At 37.2% G+C, this 18,319-nt stretch overlaps 1 protein-coding gene and 1 non-coding gene across 7 annotated transcripts in view; one reads left to right on the top strand and one right to left on the bottom strand.

The window, feature by feature from the left end:
* Window positions 1-216: 216 nt before the first annotated feature.
* The window catches only part of Fer (FER tyrosine kinase), a 415,378-nt gene continuing 397,275 nt past the window's right edge, over window positions 217-18,319 (top strand). For 4 of the 6 annotated variants that reach the window (XM_021255853.2, XM_013071121.3, XM_087180882.1 and 1 more), the window contains exons 1-2: window positions 217-354; window positions 15,257-15,400. The gene's annotated coding sequence lies outside the window, so the exon portion shown is untranslated. Of the gene's footprint in view, window positions 355-15,221; window positions 15,401-18,319 lie in introns of all 6 variants that reach the window. The other 2 variants (XM_021255851.2, XM_021255852.2) reach the window with 2 other exon arrangements.
* Window positions 7,194-7,305, bottom strand: LOC147826559 (U5 spliceosomal RNA). The gene has a single exon (XR_015439017.1). It is a non-coding gene; the product is annotated as a U5 spliceosomal RNA (small nuclear RNA).

Here is an 18,319-nt window from a genome sequence, read left to right as displayed (position 1 = left end):
AGGACACTGACTGGGGAGGAGCGGGTGACCGAGGCGGGGCCCAGAGGGCGGCGGCCAGGGCGCCGCAGCCCCTCGCTCCCAGCAGGCCTCCAGCCGAGAGCCGCCCTCAAGCCCAGACCCGGGCCGCGCCCCGCCCCCTGGGAGGTGGTAGAGGAGGGGGCTGGGGCCCGGCAGCAGCGCCCGCCTCCCACCCCTGCCTATTGGCGGAGGCTTCGAGGGTGCCCCGAGACCGGAGTGTAGCGGGATTGGCCGCAGAGCTTCCTGACAGCGGCGCCGATTGGCCGTGACGGTCTCCGTGACGCGGGGTGGCGACTGGCTCCAGTGTCTGAGGGGCTCCTGCTTGTCAGGTTCTAGGTAGGTACGTTTGGCGCCGCCGGCGGTAGGCGCTGTCGCCCGGGGCAACGCCAGGGGAGGGGGGGGAAGAGGACGGAAGGCGAGCCTGGAGTGGGGGCAACAATTCCAGCCCGTCTGGGGGTGCCGGGGTTCGGCCCTGGCGGCGGGGGCTGTGCGCAGGGCTCTTCCTCTGCCCTCAGCCACCCCTCATCCCCGCCCCAAGCTGCAGTGTCTCTCGCCCACCCTTCTGCCCGCGGCAGAACATTCCTGGTCCGGGCTGGGGATAGGCTGCACACCCGGCCCCACGAGGCCCGCCCCTCCCACCAGTACGGACCGGGAGGCTGAGGGGCCAGTGCCGGCGCGAGCAGGCAGTGGCGGGCGCGGGCCCCGCCCCGTCGCGGGTCGGAGGCTGGGGCTGCGGGGCGGGGCAGGGTCCTCGGCCACCGCCCGTCACGCCCGCACCCTGTTCTCCGCCCTCTCCTCTCCTGGTGCCGCCCCCCCCAACCCCCCCGCACGCAACTCAAAGGGTTACCCCAGTCCCTTTCCCACTTCTGGGGCCCTTTCGTTCCCCGAGGTCCTCTAGATCCTCCCCAATTCCCCCCAATTCCCTGCGCTTTGATGCCTTTCTCCCGGGTTGTTGGGGTAATGTTCTCCGGGGTCTCCCCAAGAGATGGACTCCTTAGTGTGATGAAGCTAGTGCCGGCCCGCAGTTTCTACCCCTTGGGGCATTTAGGGATGGCGAGGTGTTTGGAGGCACCTCTGGTCAACTTTCTGCTTTAGAGTTTTTATTAGGATCAACTTTTCTGAAATACACCCATTGTGAAGGTGTTGTAGGGCCAGGACACTTTTTGCAAAAATTGGAGTTTAAGGTGGTTGATTTGTACTTTGTACATTTGTGATTTTGCTGTTCAGTAGGTTGTAATCTAAAAATTAATTTGTTAAGGTTGGGTAGCCTTTCACTTTCGTTCAGCTTATGGTTTAAAACAATGAAGATTTGTTCTTTTTTATTCAGACCCAACTGCATATATTCATACTGATCTCACCATCACGTTGACATAAACCATTCTAAAGGTGCACTACTGTTTTCCTTTTCTCCAGATATTTTAATCTAAAGAAATTTCTGAAATGAGGTTCCAGTATATGAAAGTGTAACGGTAATATCAATGAGGATAGACCAGAACTATGTCAGTGATTAAAGACCAGAAAATAGTTTTCAACCCAAAAGTGGAATGAAAACAAGATTGAAAAAATTGCAAAATATAATTATCGTGCAGTGATGCAGTCCTGATATACCTGTGTGGGCTTTAGAAGGACTTTTTTTAAGAGCCATGAGTTTGTCAGTGTATAGAAAGGTAGAGTGTATCATTTATCTTTCTGAACTTTTCTGCTAGTGCTCTTGAGACAAGGGAAACCTTTCCTCTGTTTTCTTCCATAAAAGACCTTTGCTGAAGACCTGTTTCTCTTCTGCACTCATGGTTGACAGCATTAAATACACACTATCTAAGATTAGTTAGTGCTCAGTTAATGCAGCTTAGGCATTACTTCAAAGGTAGATGCCATTAGTCCGGAGGAAGAGTAATTCCTCTGCTGGTACACAAATCGCTTTTATTTCATCTTTAACTATTATGTAGCTATAATTTAGGTCTGTATACATTTCTTCCTCCAGTATTTTAACAAAATATTCAAACTATGCAAAAAAAATTGAGTTCCACCTATCACTTATAACAGTTTTTACATATATGGCTGTTACATAGTAAATATTAAGGGACCCAAATATCAAGCTTGAAAAACCAGCATAAATATATATAATACCAAAATATTGTAGGGTATTTACTTCTGTTTGTAAATGGGAAAAGTGCCTGTACAAACTATGGTCATTTTATGATATGAGATTATTCAAGGTAATGTTAGGAATGAGCAGTAAATTATCTTTGTAACCAAGGCCCAGATAAGTAAATTACATTTGGGCAGTCAGAAGAAAGGAGATCTAATGAATTTATACAAATAAAAGTTTTGTTTTAAAATTGGACCTCTGTGGTAATAGATTAGTATTTTTACTTGATTTATAAATGAGCGTGTTTTAGAAGAAAGGCCAAGGGATTATCATTTATGCAGTGTTTTGATAATATAACAGTAAATTGAACAATCTTACGTGTTTTGTAATAAGAATGTATTTTTGTAGTAGAAAACCTTAGAAATGTGAGCTATTTTTGTTTTTAAATATGAACTATTTTTTAGTAGAACTATGTACTTCATGGAGACTGAAGTACCTAGACTCAGTATTTTGATAGTCTCAGAACTGTCTTGGATGTTGTTTCATGGTGTTGGTAAGAGAGTACTTTTAATAAAGGAATTATAGAGTGGAAATGGTTATAAATTCACATATGTGTATATCATATTTGTAATTTTTCCATACTTAGGAAATTGCTGCACTCTAAGCATTTGAATCATCTTGTCAGTTTCAATAAATCTGTTCATCCCTACCTCATTTATAAAAATATTGAAATTAAGAGGTATCTCAATTCACAGATCTGAATTGCCTTATTATTTTTCATTTATCTTTGGCATGTTTATTTTTTATTTTTATTTTTATTTTTTGGTCCCGGGGATCGAACTCAGGACCTTGCACTTGGAGGCAGGTGCGGTGCCACTGAGCTAAATCCCCGGCCCTGGCATGTTTATTTATGGTTAACGTATCATACCACTGTAAGACTAAAGGGAACAAACATCATAGTTTTGGAACTCCTAGTGGTAGATTCATTTAATTAGGAAACAATGAGACGTTTAGATTTTAAAAATTTAGTCAGAGCTCTAGATTTTCCTACTCCCCTCCTCTTTCTTACTCTTTTTCCCCACATTTATATTTGATTATACAAATTCAAATGCCTTAAAATTAATTGAGAAAACTATAGAGGAGTCCCCCGTATTTCTCTTTATTTATTTATTATTTTTTTAATAGCAAAACATTTTTTCATACATTTTAGGCATACATAATGCTAACACTCCTCATAGGGATCACCGGTACTTCTATAGTTAATATTTTGGAAAATAACTGAAACTTCCATTTGTTCTGTGATACTTTATAAATCATTGCAATTTTATGGACTTCCTTTCAGAGTATGTACATTTGCATCTAAGATTAGATTCATTAGAACAATTCTCCCAGTTCTGGAGAAAAACAAGAGAATAGAGGAGAGATTAAAGTAAGAACAAAGGAAAAGACTCAAACAGTTACTAGTCACTTTTTTCTTATTCCATGAAGTATAGATATAATCCTAGTTTACCAGATGAAACTGTTGTATGACTGACAAAGTATGGAGTATGGAGCCTTGGAGCCTTCCAAAGTTTGTCTTTGAAGTTTAAAGTATCTAGGTGAGATGAAGTTTGTTTAGGATCTTTTAACCTAAATATAAAGATTTTACCATTTTCGTGATGTTACCTATTAAGCTTTGAAGAAAAATCATGCTTGACTTAGAATGTCTTAAATATTCCTATGTAATTATCAAAGTATGACTAGTTTTCAGTCTACATCATCACTATTCATTCGAAGTTTGAGAATGTCTCTTTGTTTAGTAAGTGTTAATTAAAAGACTGGAACTTCTAATATAGGTGTTTCTTGCCAGTTAGAAAAATGTAGTGAAAAGAGCCATTTATTTTGGAGTCACATAATCTGGGCTTCAGACCCAGTTACTCTTCTGTGTGATCTTAGGCGAATTTCTTAATTTTTTTAAATCATAGTTTCCTCATCTATCAAATGGTGATGATAAAATTGTCTCATGAGGTAATTATGTAGGAGAAATGAGACAATATAGGCAAAATGCTTGAATTTAGGAAATGCTCAACTTCTTTATTTCAGTTCTTAGTTTTATCTTTCCTGGAGTTCTTACAATTATGCTACTCTCCTAAAATTCCTTCAGTTACAGACATAGGAAATTAAAATAATATACATGAAGTTTACTTAAATTGAATGGCATTTACAATTGTATAGAATAATTATCAATATCTCAAGATTATTTTTTATAGTTCTGAGATTACTATATCTCAGTAGGGATTATCAGAAATTTACCTTAAATGGATTGTAACCCTGGAATATGTCCAGTTTGTCTAGATTTCTGACTTATTTTCTTTTATCTTAGATTATCTGTTATTGGCTAGTTTCCCTAAATTCTGTTCGTTTAAAACACAAATATAGCTCATGCCTGTAATCCCAGAACTCTGGAGGCTGAGGCAAGAGGATTACTCCAAGTTCGAGGCCAGCCTGGACTACATAGCGAGTTCAAGGCCAGCCTGAACTACAAAGCGAGACCCAGTCTCAAAAAACCAAAAACCATAATCAAAACAACCCCTACAAATATTTGCTTAGAGGTGATACAGAAAAGCTGAATGTTATTTTAACAAATTTTCATTTAGTGTTCCCCTCTGAGCCACATTTACTTAATCTGCTTAAAACTTAATTTTCAAATTTTGTGATATTCTTAGTTGTATATTAATTGTGTATTTTCCACCTCCTGATGTCTATGGTTATTTTTTAGGAAACAGTACTTCGTGGATATCCTTATTCCTATATAATGTTCTAATTCTTAAAAGAATATGGAATTTAAATGCACAGAGCACATATATACCTAAAGTACATTAGGTATACTAAAGCAAGCGATAGTAGAGATAAAGCAAGAGATAGTAGTTGAAATACATAGTCTTTATTGTGTCATCCAGCAATAAACAAGGTTTTTCACTGTAAATCAATGATTCTCAATATTTTTTCCCATTCAAGTACAAGATATTTATAGGGTAGGGTACTTCAATGTGCAGTTTTCTGTCATGCGAGCTGTAGTTCCATCTCTTCCTCTCCTATTCTGGGAAACATCAGCATGCAAGTGTGGACAGTAATATCATGGCAGGTATAAACTTGAATCTACTCTGGTTTATTGAAGAAAATGAGTCATTAAAAATATGTATAACTATTATTAGCAACAAATACTTGAGACATACCTTATAATCTATAGTTAAGACCCAAAGTACTCCTACATTTTCCTGAAATGGATGCTTCTCTAGTTGTTTGTAAAATCATTCTTGTAGTGCTACAGGAAAAATGATTATTACACTAATTTTATATTGATAATAAAGAAATCTACATTTAAAAGTTAAAATAAGTCAGTGAACATTTAAAATATTTGAATTAAAGCACCACAGGCTTTATTCTAAATCAAATAACAATTATTGTAGAAACATTGAAATTAATTTTTCAGTATAAATTATTTTACTTACAGAATATATATTTAAATAGTGGAACTAACAGTTTCAGGAGAAGGGAAAGTTCTTTTTCTTTTTGGAGACAGGCTCTTGTTATGTAACCCATGCTGACCTTGAGCTCAGGATCCTCCTGCCTCAGGCTTCTCAGTGTTGGGATTATAGGTGCATGCCACAACACATAGCTAGAGAGAAGCTCTTAACACTAGAATTTTTATATTGTAGGCACTCAGTGCGTGAAAATTATTTTTACATTGGTTCAGTCAGAAAACTGTCTTTAAAATTACATTATATGCATGAAATCAGTCTTCCTATGTAGAAGTACAGCTAGAAGTGAAAACTTACAAAAACAATGTTTCCTAGACTTTTGATATTTGCAGGTGTCATTTTCTGAAACTTTTGCAAATCTAGGAAATAACTACCTTCATAAAATGCAGGTACATTTAATTGCAGAATGTAAGTGATCCCTTCAGATTCTTAATGGTTCTATAAATAGGAGTAGAGTCATAAAAGTTGTTACACCAGTTTTTGCTTCTATACTGAATGCCAGAGGATTTTGTATTATTATATCCTTAAAATACAGGCAAAAGTTCTTATTGACTTTTGTGTCTTGGGGTTTGCAGAACAAATGAGCATCTCTGGCTTACTTACAAATCTTCCTGCATTGTCACAAAGATGGAGATTAGTCCTTGGTCACTGTAATATTTGATGCTTTCTGCCATTTCTTGCATATGTTTTCTTCATCCTTTCTTCTGTCCACATGCTTCAACTTGGGAGGATTTTCCAAGCTTTCGTCAGTTGGTGGGTCTCTTGTTACTTTCAAATTATAATACCAGGAATAGTAGATTTATCTCTTCTGATAATGTTCAGTTTTGTTAACAAGTGGGTCAGTACCTACCTAGCAGTTACACTACTCCTGGCTTATGAAAATATTTGTGCAGTGTCCTGATTTTCTCATGAATTGTATTTTCCTCAGACTCACACCTTTCTATGTACAGTCTTACACAGGTTAACCATCATTTTAAGTTTTACCAAGGTTTTGTGAATGTTGCTTTCCTAGAAGCAAAAGAAACATTTTAAAGCATAAACTTTTTTTCTTTGCTTTACTATAGAGTCTGTGGTATAAGGTGGACTTTCTAATGTGACAAGTCCACTTATTGTCACATTTCACATTCATTCAGAGTTTATCATAAATCTGTTAAGTACCGTCACTTTGTCATGCCTCTATACTTGCTATATATTGGATAAATTTGCAACTGTAGAGTGATTAAAGGGAACTAAACAATATAGTTGTCTCGGGAATTATTAATGACAACTTGATAGGCCACAGTGTGTTATTTATAAGCAGTTTATTGGGTGAAGCATGAGAATCTTTATCTAGATTTATGTATAATAAAAACTTACAAAAAAGTAGAAGGCTGATTTTGATATCTTCCTCCACATCTATCTACATACATACATATATGTATATGTAGTATATATACCTGTAGTATAGATATACACATGGTTTTATTTATGTTCTTTTCTCACTTCTCAACATTTTAACCTCCAAAGTATTAGGTTTCTGTCTGCAAATTGTTTTCTTTTGTGGAGGGGGTGCCAAACAGTTTTTATAGTGCCTGCTAAAAGTACTAGACACCATTTGTACTTTTTTGAGTTGTTTCTCTCCACAGAAATCTTTAGTAAAAGGCGAAAGATTTATACGATCTGAAGAGAAACACAAGTCTGTACATTTCTGTTTTTTTGCTTTTGGAACTGGAATCAAACTCAGGACCTCACACTTGCCAGGCAGGTGCTGCACTGCTGAGCTGCATTCTTGGCCCTGTACATGTCTTTTTTTTTTTCTTCTTTTTTTTGATACCGGGGATCGAACTCAGAACCTTGCGCTTGTGAGACAAGAGGCGGATCCACTGAGCTAAATCCCTGGCCCATGTTCTTCTCTTTTGATCTTTATGACAACCCTATGAATTGGATGGCTTGGTTTTTTTGTAATCTGAAAACAATCTTAGGTCATATCGTTGATAATAAAGTGACCCTAGAATTTGAACTCAGATCTTTTGTACATTAAACTTGAAATAAATAGAAATGGTAAAAATCTAAGCACAGGGATCTCTTAATCTTTGATTTAACAGTAATTTTAATTTGGGAGTGATTCTAAAGGTTCATGTTGAAATGCTTGCAGTTTTGCTGAGATAACTTTCTTTTATATATTAGAAATGAGACCGTAAGACCTTAGCTAACTGTATAGTGACTATACCTCACTTTGGGTTTGTTCTGTCTGATATTGACCTGTACTATTACTTTTGTGAAACAGTAAAGGAAGCCAGCTGTTAAAAAAGAGAAATTAAACATGTCTAAGGAGAGTGGTGGATCTTAGCCAGAAAAACGGACATTTTTGAATACGTTTCAAAACGGAATGTTGAATTCCGTGTCTGTGGATGTGGATCAGTCTATCACACCTTCTAGGGAAACAAGTTAATTTGTGAAGCATTTTCACTGAATCTTCTAGCTTTGTCAAAAATTCTCATGGTCTTTATTTAGATTTCTTGAAAATGTCATAAATCCTGTCTTTTTTTCCTTCCTTGCCACCTGCAAATATTTGAAAGAGGTTTATTAATAGTTGCTACTTTTTAGAAGTTAATTAGTTCTTTCAAACTTCTTTTCTTCCTTTCCTTTCCTTTTTTTTTGAGACAGGGTCTCACTATGTAGTTCAGGCTGGCCTGGAACTTACAGCAGTCCTCATGCCTCAGCCTCCCAAGTGCTGGAATTACAGGTGTGGACCACCACAGCTGGCTTCATACACTTTTGATATATATAATGATCACATTCATCATAGATAATTTGTACCTGTACATAATATATCTTGATATTCGCCCTGAAATATCTTTAAATGTTAACACAAACAATGGTATCAGAATTTCTGGGATAATATGTGCGTCCTTTTTGGATGATTTTATAGTCAATTATGACAGAATAGTAACTAGACTTGGTAATAATAGCTTCTTTCTGAGATTCTGACTTCCTACCTGTGTTTTGGCACTTGTTTTACCATGTAATAGGAACGGTATTCTAAGAGCTAAGGGACTTAGCTTAAAGACCCTGGCTTACAGGTATCGAAATCCTATGATTTTTGGAAGAATCTGAAGATGGTAAAGAAATAGACATGTCCCTTAAGGTAGCTTACATACAGGAATAAGGCAGAAATGTTTTATGTCAGACAAGAGGCAAGGCTATTACAAGAATGGGACAGAAAGCAGGAAGACATGTATTTCTTCCATTTTTGGTCATTCTCCAAATGTTAATAGAATACTCGCTCCATGTTAGAATTTAGCTTAAAGCTTCAGATAATTATAAAACATAGAGATGTTGCAGTCTGTTTTCCTGCGAGGGAGCATGGTGTAGTGAAGAGTAAGGAAGTTACAGCTAGGCTTGTCTAGCATGGCACCTATGCAGCTAGCATTTAGTTGTATGAGTTTAGACAAATAATTTATCTTACAGCATACTTCTTTCCCATCTGCAAACTGGGACTATCTTGCACAAGACAAACTCCCTGCTCTACTTAAGACACTGAGACACTTATGGCTTTCCTTTGTGTTTACTCCGTGTGGTGCTTATGGTGACTCCAGGCTTAAATTCTCCCACTTGAGGAAGTCTGTCATAAAAAGAACTTCTTTTACTCTTAGTTTGCTGTATTTCACTGAGTGGATTGTGTCCTTTTTCCATCCTTGATCCTGTAGTTGGAGGGATGGGCTGTGATGATAGGCCTATCTGAATTACTGCTAACTTTTCATAGTGGGAATAGGGAATGTGTTCAGCCATGTCTAAACTACTTGGACCAAGAGGTAAGATACAAAGCGTTCACTGAAAGAAAAAAAATACCATGACCATGGGAAGAGGGAGTAAGGTGCTAGGCAAGTATATCCAAAAGATATTCATTATAATCTCCCAGAAAATCTCCATGCTGTTTAAACTTGGTGTGTCTAATTTATTTCACTTAACATTATGGTCTCAAGGTGCATCCATTTTCCTACATATGGCTCAAGTTTATCCTTCTTTATAATAGAGTAGTACTCCATTGTGTATAAATACCTCATTTTTTTATCCATTCATCTGCTAATGGACAAATAGGTTGCTTCCAAGATTTAGCTGTTATGAATTGTGCTACTATAAACATAGGTATACATGTATCACTGTAATATGATGTTTTTAATTCTTTGCAGAAGATATGTAGAAGGGGAATAGCTGAATCAAATGTAATTTCTACTTTTAGTTTTTTGAGGAATCCTATACCTATTTCCACAGTAGTTGTACTAGTTTACATTCCCATGAACACTGTAGAAGTGTCCCCCTGCCCCGCTGCCATTCTTTCTGGAGTAAGATGGAATTGTGTTGGTGTTTTAATTTGCCTTTTTCTATTGGCCAGCAATGTTGAACTTTTTTTTTTCCCTGTATTTATTGGCCATTTGTACTTCCTCTGAGAAGTGTCTCTTCATTTCAGTTGCCCATTTTTTGACTGGGTCTTTTATTTTGGCAGTTCTTATTTTTTTGAATTCTTCTTTTTTTGGTACCAGGGATTGAACTCCAGACCTTGTGCTTGCGAGGCAGGCGCTGGAACCACTGAGCTAAATCCCTGAACCTTGAATTCTTTTTATATTCCAGATATTAGCCCTCTGTCTGAGGAATAGCTGCCAAAATTTTTTTCTAATTCTGTAGGTTGTCTCTGCTCTGTTGGTTGTATTCCTTTGATGTGCAGAAACTTTTTAATTTGATATGATTTCATTTGTTGATTCTGTATGTTATTTCTTGTGCAATTGAGGTTCTATTCAGAAAGTCTATGCTTATGCCTATGGCTTCAATAGTTTTATCTATTTTATATTCCACTAGAATTTTTTTTTGGTACTGGGAACTGAACTATGGACCTTGCACTTGGGAGGCAGGCAGGGGAACCACTGAGCTAAATCCCCGGCCCCAGTAGATTGTTTTTATCTTAACATTTAGTTGTTTGATCCATTTAGATTAGTACATGGTGAGATACAGAGTCTAGATTTGCTTTTCTGTATGTAGATAGAAAGTTTTTGCAGCACTACTTGTTAAAGAGGCTGTCTTTTCTCTAGCCATAAATGGCTTTTTATCAGATTGAGATAAGGTCCTTCTATACCTCTTTCCTTCAGGGTTTTTTTTTTTAAATCATGAACGTGTGTTGGATTTTGTCAAAGGCTTTTTCTCTGCATTTAATGAGATGAGCAATACATTTTTGTCCTTGCTTCTGTTTATATGATGTTTTTGGACCCATTGTCAAAGACAAGCTGAATGTGCCTGGGGTTGTTTTTGTATCCACTGTTCTGTCCCATTGATCTACATGTCTGTTTTTGTGCCAGGATCATGCTGTTTTTATTACTGTAGCTTTGTAATATTACTTAAAATCTGAAATTGTAATGCCTACTGCTTTGCTCTTATTACCCAGGGTTGCATTTGCTGTTATGGGTCTCTTCTGATTCCATATGAATTTTAGGATTATTTTCTTTAGTTCTATAAGGAATTCTGTTGGTATTTTGATTGAGATTGCGTTCAATCTGTATATTAGTTTTGGTAGTATGACTATTTTGACAATATTGGTTTTATCCATCCAAGCGTGGGGGATATCTTTCTATTTTCTAATATCCTCTTTGATCTTCTTTTTAAGGGTACTATAATTTTCACTGTAGAGATCTTTTACTTCCTGGTTCGGTTAATTTCTAAGTATTTAATTTTTCTTGATGCTATTGTATGGTATTGTTTTTCTAATTTCTTTCTTGGTGAGTTTCTTTATTGGTGTACAGGAATGCTGTCCAATTCTGTGTATTGATTTTTTTCTCCTGCTTCATTGCTGAATTTTGTTATTCTAGGAGTCCTTTTGGTGGAATTTCTTGAGTTTTCTATGTAGAGGATCATGCTTTCTGGAAAAAATGATAATTTGTCTTCTTTCTTTCCTATACAGATTTGTTTTATTTCTTTTTCTTTCCTGATTGCTCTGGCTGATAGTCCAAGTACTGTATTGAACAATGTGATAGTGGATGTCCTTATCTTGTTCTTGATTTTAGAGAGAAAGCTTTCACTTTTTCTTCATTTAGTATGACCTTGACAATAGGTTTGTCATAAATAGCTTTTTATCAGATTGAGATAAGGTCTTTGTGTACCTCTTTCCTTTAGGCTTTTTTTTTTTTAAATCATGAATGTGTGTTGGATTTTTTCAAAGGCCTTTTCTCTGCATCTATTGAGTTGATCATGTTATTTTTGTCCTTCTGTTCATGTGATGTGTTACATTTATTGATTTGCATATGTTGCACCATCCTTGCATCCCTGGGATGAAGCCTACTTTGTCATGATATATGATCTTTTTGATGATTTGTTGCATTCTGTTTGCCAGTGTCTTGTTGAGAATTTTTTCATCTGTGTTCATTAAAGAGATTGGCCTGTAGTTTTGGTTTTTGGAAGGATCTTTCTCTGGTTTTGGAATTAGGGTAATACTAGGTTACAGGAGTGACTTTGGGAATACTTTTTGTCTTTTAATTTCATTAAAGAGTTTAGGGAGTATTGGTGTTAGGTCCTCCCTGAAGGTTTTGTGGAATTCAGCAGTGAACCTTTCAGTTCATGAGCTTTTCTTGGGTGGTAGATTTTTTATTACTGCCTTAATTTAATTGCCAGCTTTTGGATATTTACCTACATATCTAGTGATTCTGTAACACAGAGAGGATCCTTGAAATTAAGAGTCTGAGCTTGTACAGGCATATCTGTCATACTCCTCAGCAGCAGAAGAATTACTCACTAAGCAAATCACCTTCACAGAGAAGTGGAAAAGTTTCTTTAGGTTATCATAGGATATAATTAAATATCTCCAGGGGAGGATAGGAGAGCGGGTCATTTCTCCAATGGTCTTTGGAGGCCTCTCTCCTTAGGAAGATACCACTCTAGTTTCCAAGTTTTTCTGTTATACACATATCTTTGTACTTTTTGCTCAGAAGTCGATGACTGTGCAGGGACATGAGAAATCCAGAGAAAATTGTTTCTTAGTAGTAATTCTAAATTTCAGAAGCTACATCTATTCACATTTGAACTTAGATTTAGGGGTAAAATGTTTTCAGAATTTTATCCATTTCTCTTTCCAACTCTTGGCACTTTCTCTATGTTGGCTCATTGTCAAGTAGGTACTTAGGTTCTTTCAGTTTAGCAGCTTCAGCTGAAAAAGAACTTTCCTTCCTTATTAGTTCCTGTGAAAATGTTGGGGGTGCTGGATATGTAACTCAGTTGTAGAGCACTTGCTTAGCATGTGTGAAACCCTGGGCTTGATCTCCAATACAGAAATAAAAAGAAAAATATTGGACGACATTCAGACTTATCTATCTAATTTGGGTCATATACCCATTCCTGAACTGCTGCTCAGGGGAAGAAATATGTGGATTCTAAAATCCTATATGGTGTGCCTACTGCAGAAACTTTAGAGTGTAAATGATTAGTGCCACCCAAACCACACAGATTGATGACAAGAGAAGGGGTTCTAGCAAAAGAAAACTCTTTGTATTACTTACAAGATATCACCCTTATCAGAACTCAGCAAAGATTTCATACACAGCATTGAAAAATACATACACAGCATTAATTACTTCCTAGTAAACCTTAATCTTTCCCCACCAACTTCTCTAGTTACACAGGCTCCCATCCTGCTTTTCCTCATGTCAGGCCCCTTCCCATCTCCACAAAGTCTACCTCCTTGTTTACTATCATCTTTCTTTTATTTTGTTCTTTATTTATATTTTGGGTTTCTCATATAAGAAAAACCATTCAATATTTAACCTTCTATATCTTAGCATTATTGACTCAAGGTGCATCCATTTTACTACACATAACTCAAATTTATCCTTCTCTATGGCTGAGGAGTATTCCATTGTGTGTCTATACCACATTTTCTTTACCCATTCATCTGTTGATGGGCATAGGCTGCTTCTGTAATTTAGCTATTATGAATTGGGTTGCTATGAACATGGATATGCATGTATTACTGTACTATGATGTCTTTAACTCTTTTGGAAGGATTCTGTAGGTATAGATGGGTTAAATGGAATTTCTGTTTTTAGTTGGTGATGAATCTCCATACTGATTTCCATAGTGGTTGCATTAGTTTACATTCCCAACAACAGTGTAAGAGGATTCCTTTTCCTTCACAGCCTTGCCAGCATTTCTTGATTTTGATTTTTTGATGCTAGTCTTTCTTACTGGGGTAAAATGGGATCTCAGTGTTGTTTTGATTTGCATTGCATTAATGGCCAAAGATGCCGAGAATTTTTGGAAGGGTGTATTCTTGTCACTGGCTCCCCTCTTCTCTCTGTGCTTCCTGGTTTAAAAGCAGCTTTCCTCTCTTGCCCTTCCAACGTGCCCTGTCTGCTGTGAAGCTGAAGGCACTGGAAACTGTGAGCCACATGCACCTCTCCTCCTCTAAGTTGTTGGTATTGGGTATTGTGTCCCAGTGAAAGTGACTAATCTACTTGCTAAATCTAGGAGGAAATAAAAATGCTTGTTTGGAGGCAAGGAAGGAACCCTATGGAAATGGGCAAAACATTAGAAGAGTAGAAGACTGGTGTCAGCTATGACAGACACGCCGTGTTTGGTTAGTTTCCTGGTTAGAAGGAAAGGAGTGATCTTTCTGGTAACATTTATGCAATGTCTTGATTCATGTGAAAGTCAAAGAAGGAGGGCAAAAGGCAGGAAACAATAGAAAACAAAAAAGAATTTGGAAGAGGAGAGCTGATGATGAACTAGGAAGTCAGGATTAGATATAGGAGGGCACAAGGCAAAAGATGAGGAGCTAACAGGGTTGTAAATGACACAGTTGGCTTCTACCACTATGAATTCAACCAATCATGAATCAAAAATATTCTTTACAAATTGCATCTGTTCTGAACCAATCCTGCATGCATACTTAGGGGTGACTGTATGTTGACATTAGTGATAAAAAAGAGAGCCAGTAACCAAGAAATATCTTAGAAGATCTATACTTTCAAGGATTGAGGGGAGAACTGCCAATTCAAGGATCATATGTTGGCATAGTAAGACATGTGAAACAGAGGAAGTATGTGTTTTGCTGGGAAAATCTTTCTCAGACTTTCTTCAGTTTTTGGAAATATTTTTCCTTACATAATTACTTTTTTAGGATGTAACTTTTTTTTTTTTGAGACAGGGTCTTGCTATGTAGCTCAGGCTGGCTGAATTCAATTATGTAGCCCAGCTGGTCTGGAACTCCTGGCGACTCTTCTGCCTCAGTCTCCTGAGTGCTGGGATTAGAGACATGTGCTACTGTGCCTGGCTATAACAGTATTTGAACAAATGTAGTCCCTTGTGGCTTTTGATGTGCTTTAAGCTTGAAGTTAGTTTTATTCTGTGAAAATGAAGAAAAACAAGAATTACCTCTTCAAAGTGGAGAATAGGAGGCAGAGAAAGTAAAATACATTACACATAGGGACTAGGGAAGAGGAGAGAGAGTAAGCAGTGGCTAGGCAGGTAAGTATAGAATTCTCATTTGTAGTTTGGTGAATCTGATAAATTGACACAGTTAATTTCCAGTAATAGTTTGCTATACTTCATGTGTACATTTTTTCCTTTTTCTTTAGGGAACAGTTCTGACTCCTTGAATTTCTTCTTGCAGCTCATACTTTTTGGCTAGACCTATGGTCATTCCTGTGAGACTTCACTGCACGTTTTCTCAAGTGTCTTCTTCATCCCTAATGTGTATATATCTCAACATGGACCTGCTACTTTAGCTAAGACACAGCCAGCAATGAATAGTAAGGTAGGATTACTTTACTGTTCTTGGTTAATTAAAGAATTCTTCTCTTTCTGAAACTATAACGGTTTTGATTTTGTAGGTTTTTTTTTTTTCCCTTTGTTTTGTGTTTTGAGATAGGATTTTGCTATGTAGTCCAGGCTTTCCTGGAACTTGCTATTAGCCCATGCTGGCCTCAAACTCTAGCTGAGTGATGGCAAACCTTCAATTATAACAAACAGCTGGTGGGGGCACATGTGCCACAGGTTCACCATCGCTGCTCTAGATTCTCCTCCCATAGCCTCCTGAGTGCTGGGATTATAGGCCTGTGCCACTATACCTGGCTTGTAGTATTCTTTTTTTCTTTTTTGGTACCAGGGATTAAACTCAGGACCTTGCGCTTGGCAGGCAGGTGTGGTGCCCCTGAGCTACATCACTGGCCCTTTGTAGTATTCTTTATATGAGATTATTCTCCTACTTTGAAAGGCTACTTTCATATTATATTTGTGTTTATATTTTGCTTGTCCTTTATCTTAATGAATTTTATCTTATCTATGATATAATTATTATTTTTGTCAACTAATACTTAGGAAGAGCAGAATCCCAATCTATATTGTTTTCTCAACCTGAATGCCTACCAGTTCTAGATTTTCAACTGCCTGGCATGATTTGTTTTTTTTTTTTCTGGGACACTATACTTCCTTCTGTTTTCTGTATTACAGAAAAGACTCTGAGGTCATGTGATATTAAACCAATGTTTAATTAAAAGTCATATAAAGTTCAATTTCAGGGTAAAAGTATTTTTTAAAACATTAATTTTATTGGTACATTTTAGGTATACATAATGATAGTATTCATCATAGGGAATCTGTACCTATACATGATATGTCTTGATTCTTCTTTTTTCCCCAATCCTCTCCCTTCCCTTCATCCCCTCTTCCCCTTATTTAAAAAGCTTTGTTTCTATTTTTTTCTTCTATTCTCCTTTTTTTCTTTTCCCTTTCTTCCTTTCCCCCTCCCTCCTCCCTTGTTCCCCTTCCCATTTGAACATTTTCTTCTTATTTCACAATATCTAGTATACATTTTGGTTCTTAGTTATACTTTGTTTCTCATACCAGAGAAATAATGTGATATTTAAACGTGTGTCTGATTTATTTCACATAAGAGTATGGTCTCAAGGTGTATCCATGTACCTAGAATATCGCGTTTATTCTTTTTCATGGCAGAGTAGTACTCCATTGAATAAAAAAGTATTAACTGTTACATGTTACGGACCTGTCAGATGCTTTATTTCCAATGGTAATGTTATTTCTCACATTATAATTAAATTTCTTTTGCTAACATAACCAATCCATATATCAGTATACAGAGTTGCTCAAAAGGCAAAATCATGAAGTCTTGAGTATATTTTTTTTTTTTCACACACAAAGAATCCCAAAGTGTCATGAATTCTGACTCAGAAGAAATATACCTAAAATTCATTCATCTTCCTCTTGTTGCTTGCATCCTGCTTCAGCTCCAAAAAGGCAGCTTTCACTTTTGCTCCAGCTAGTCCTTTCCTCACAGTGCATCTAAAGTATTATTTAGAATAAAGCACGAAGCTTATTTTGCCAAACTTTTCAAAGCTTTATATGACTTATAGTTAATTATGAATTTAATTTCATATCATGTCAGAGTCTTTCTGGAAGTGACAGTAATTGGTCTGGGCTTTTACACTGAGTGTGGCGCTTCCTCTCCCTTTTTCTCTTTAAAAAAGAGAAAATTCTTTTAGTCAGTCTGAAATCTTCCCAGACTGTTACTCAAAGTTCTGAGAGGTAGTTTTATTAGTATTTTATCCTGGAAGTTTTCCAGCATACTGTCATTAAATGTATTATATATATATATATATATATATATATATATATATATATATATATATATTTTGTATAGGGGATCGAACTCAGGTCCTTGGCACTTGCGCAGCAGCCGGCGAAACAACTGAGCTAAATCCCCAGCCCAGTATTATATTATATTTGAAAGTGTCTAGCCTGTCTAAACTCCTAGGAGGTTCACTTGTTATCTTTTTAGTTTTGTGGCTTTGTCCTAGGATATTGTCCTCTTCCTCTCTTATAGCTGGAAATTTAGAGAGGCTGTGTGGCCGTCCCAAGATCACACCTGATTTTCATGATTTTGCAGATGAGGGCTGCTGTTATTCCTCATGCTTTAGGCTGCTGGCCTCCCTGTGTGCTTTCTATCTTCCTACCCCTTCAACCTTTCACTCTGAGGTATTCAGAATTACAGAAAAAGTGAAGATAGAGGACAGTGAAGACCCACATTGCCTTTCAAATTTATGTATATATATTTAAAACCATTGAAATTATATTAAAGACATCATGATAATTTAAAAATTTTAGCGTGTATATCATTGAGAATATGGATAGTTTTCTGCATAATCATAATACTGATATCATAGGTAAGAAAATTTAATACTAATTTAAAACATGTTTGTTTTAGACCATTTGTGCTGCTGTAGCAAAATACCTCAGCCTGGATATTTATAAAAGACAGAAGTTCCTTGCAGTTTTGGGAAATCCTGTATCAAGGTGCTGGCAGGTTTAGTATCCGTGAAGCTTGTTCCTCACAGAGGGTGCTGTCTGGGTGACCTCACATGGTAGAGTGGGTAGGAGTGGAGAGGCTCTTGTCTGAAGCCTCTCTTTGTCTGTTTGTACGAGAGCGTAATCCCATCCATGAATTGAAGGCTCTGTGGCCTACTCATCCCCAAGGGCCACACCTCTTAGCACACTGGTTGAGGATAAATTTTACCGTATGAATTTGGGTTAGACTGATGCATTCAAACCATGGCAATGCTAAATGTAAAGGTCTGCATTACCCACTAACCAGTCTGATTACTTAAATACTTTTTTCTAAGATAATATAACAGGAAATATCAAAATGACAGTTTCTTCA

Source organism: Heterocephalus glaber, unplaced genomic scaffold (genome assembly GCF_053883595.1).
Source record: "Heterocephalus glaber isolate CG9 unplaced genomic scaffold, H.glaber_assembly_v1.0 deba00001465, whole genome shotgun sequence".
NCBI classification, from domain to species: Eukaryota; Metazoa; Chordata; class Mammalia; order Rodentia; family Bathyergidae; genus Heterocephalus; species Heterocephalus glaber.
This window is presented reverse-complemented; position numbering and strand designations above follow the sequence as displayed.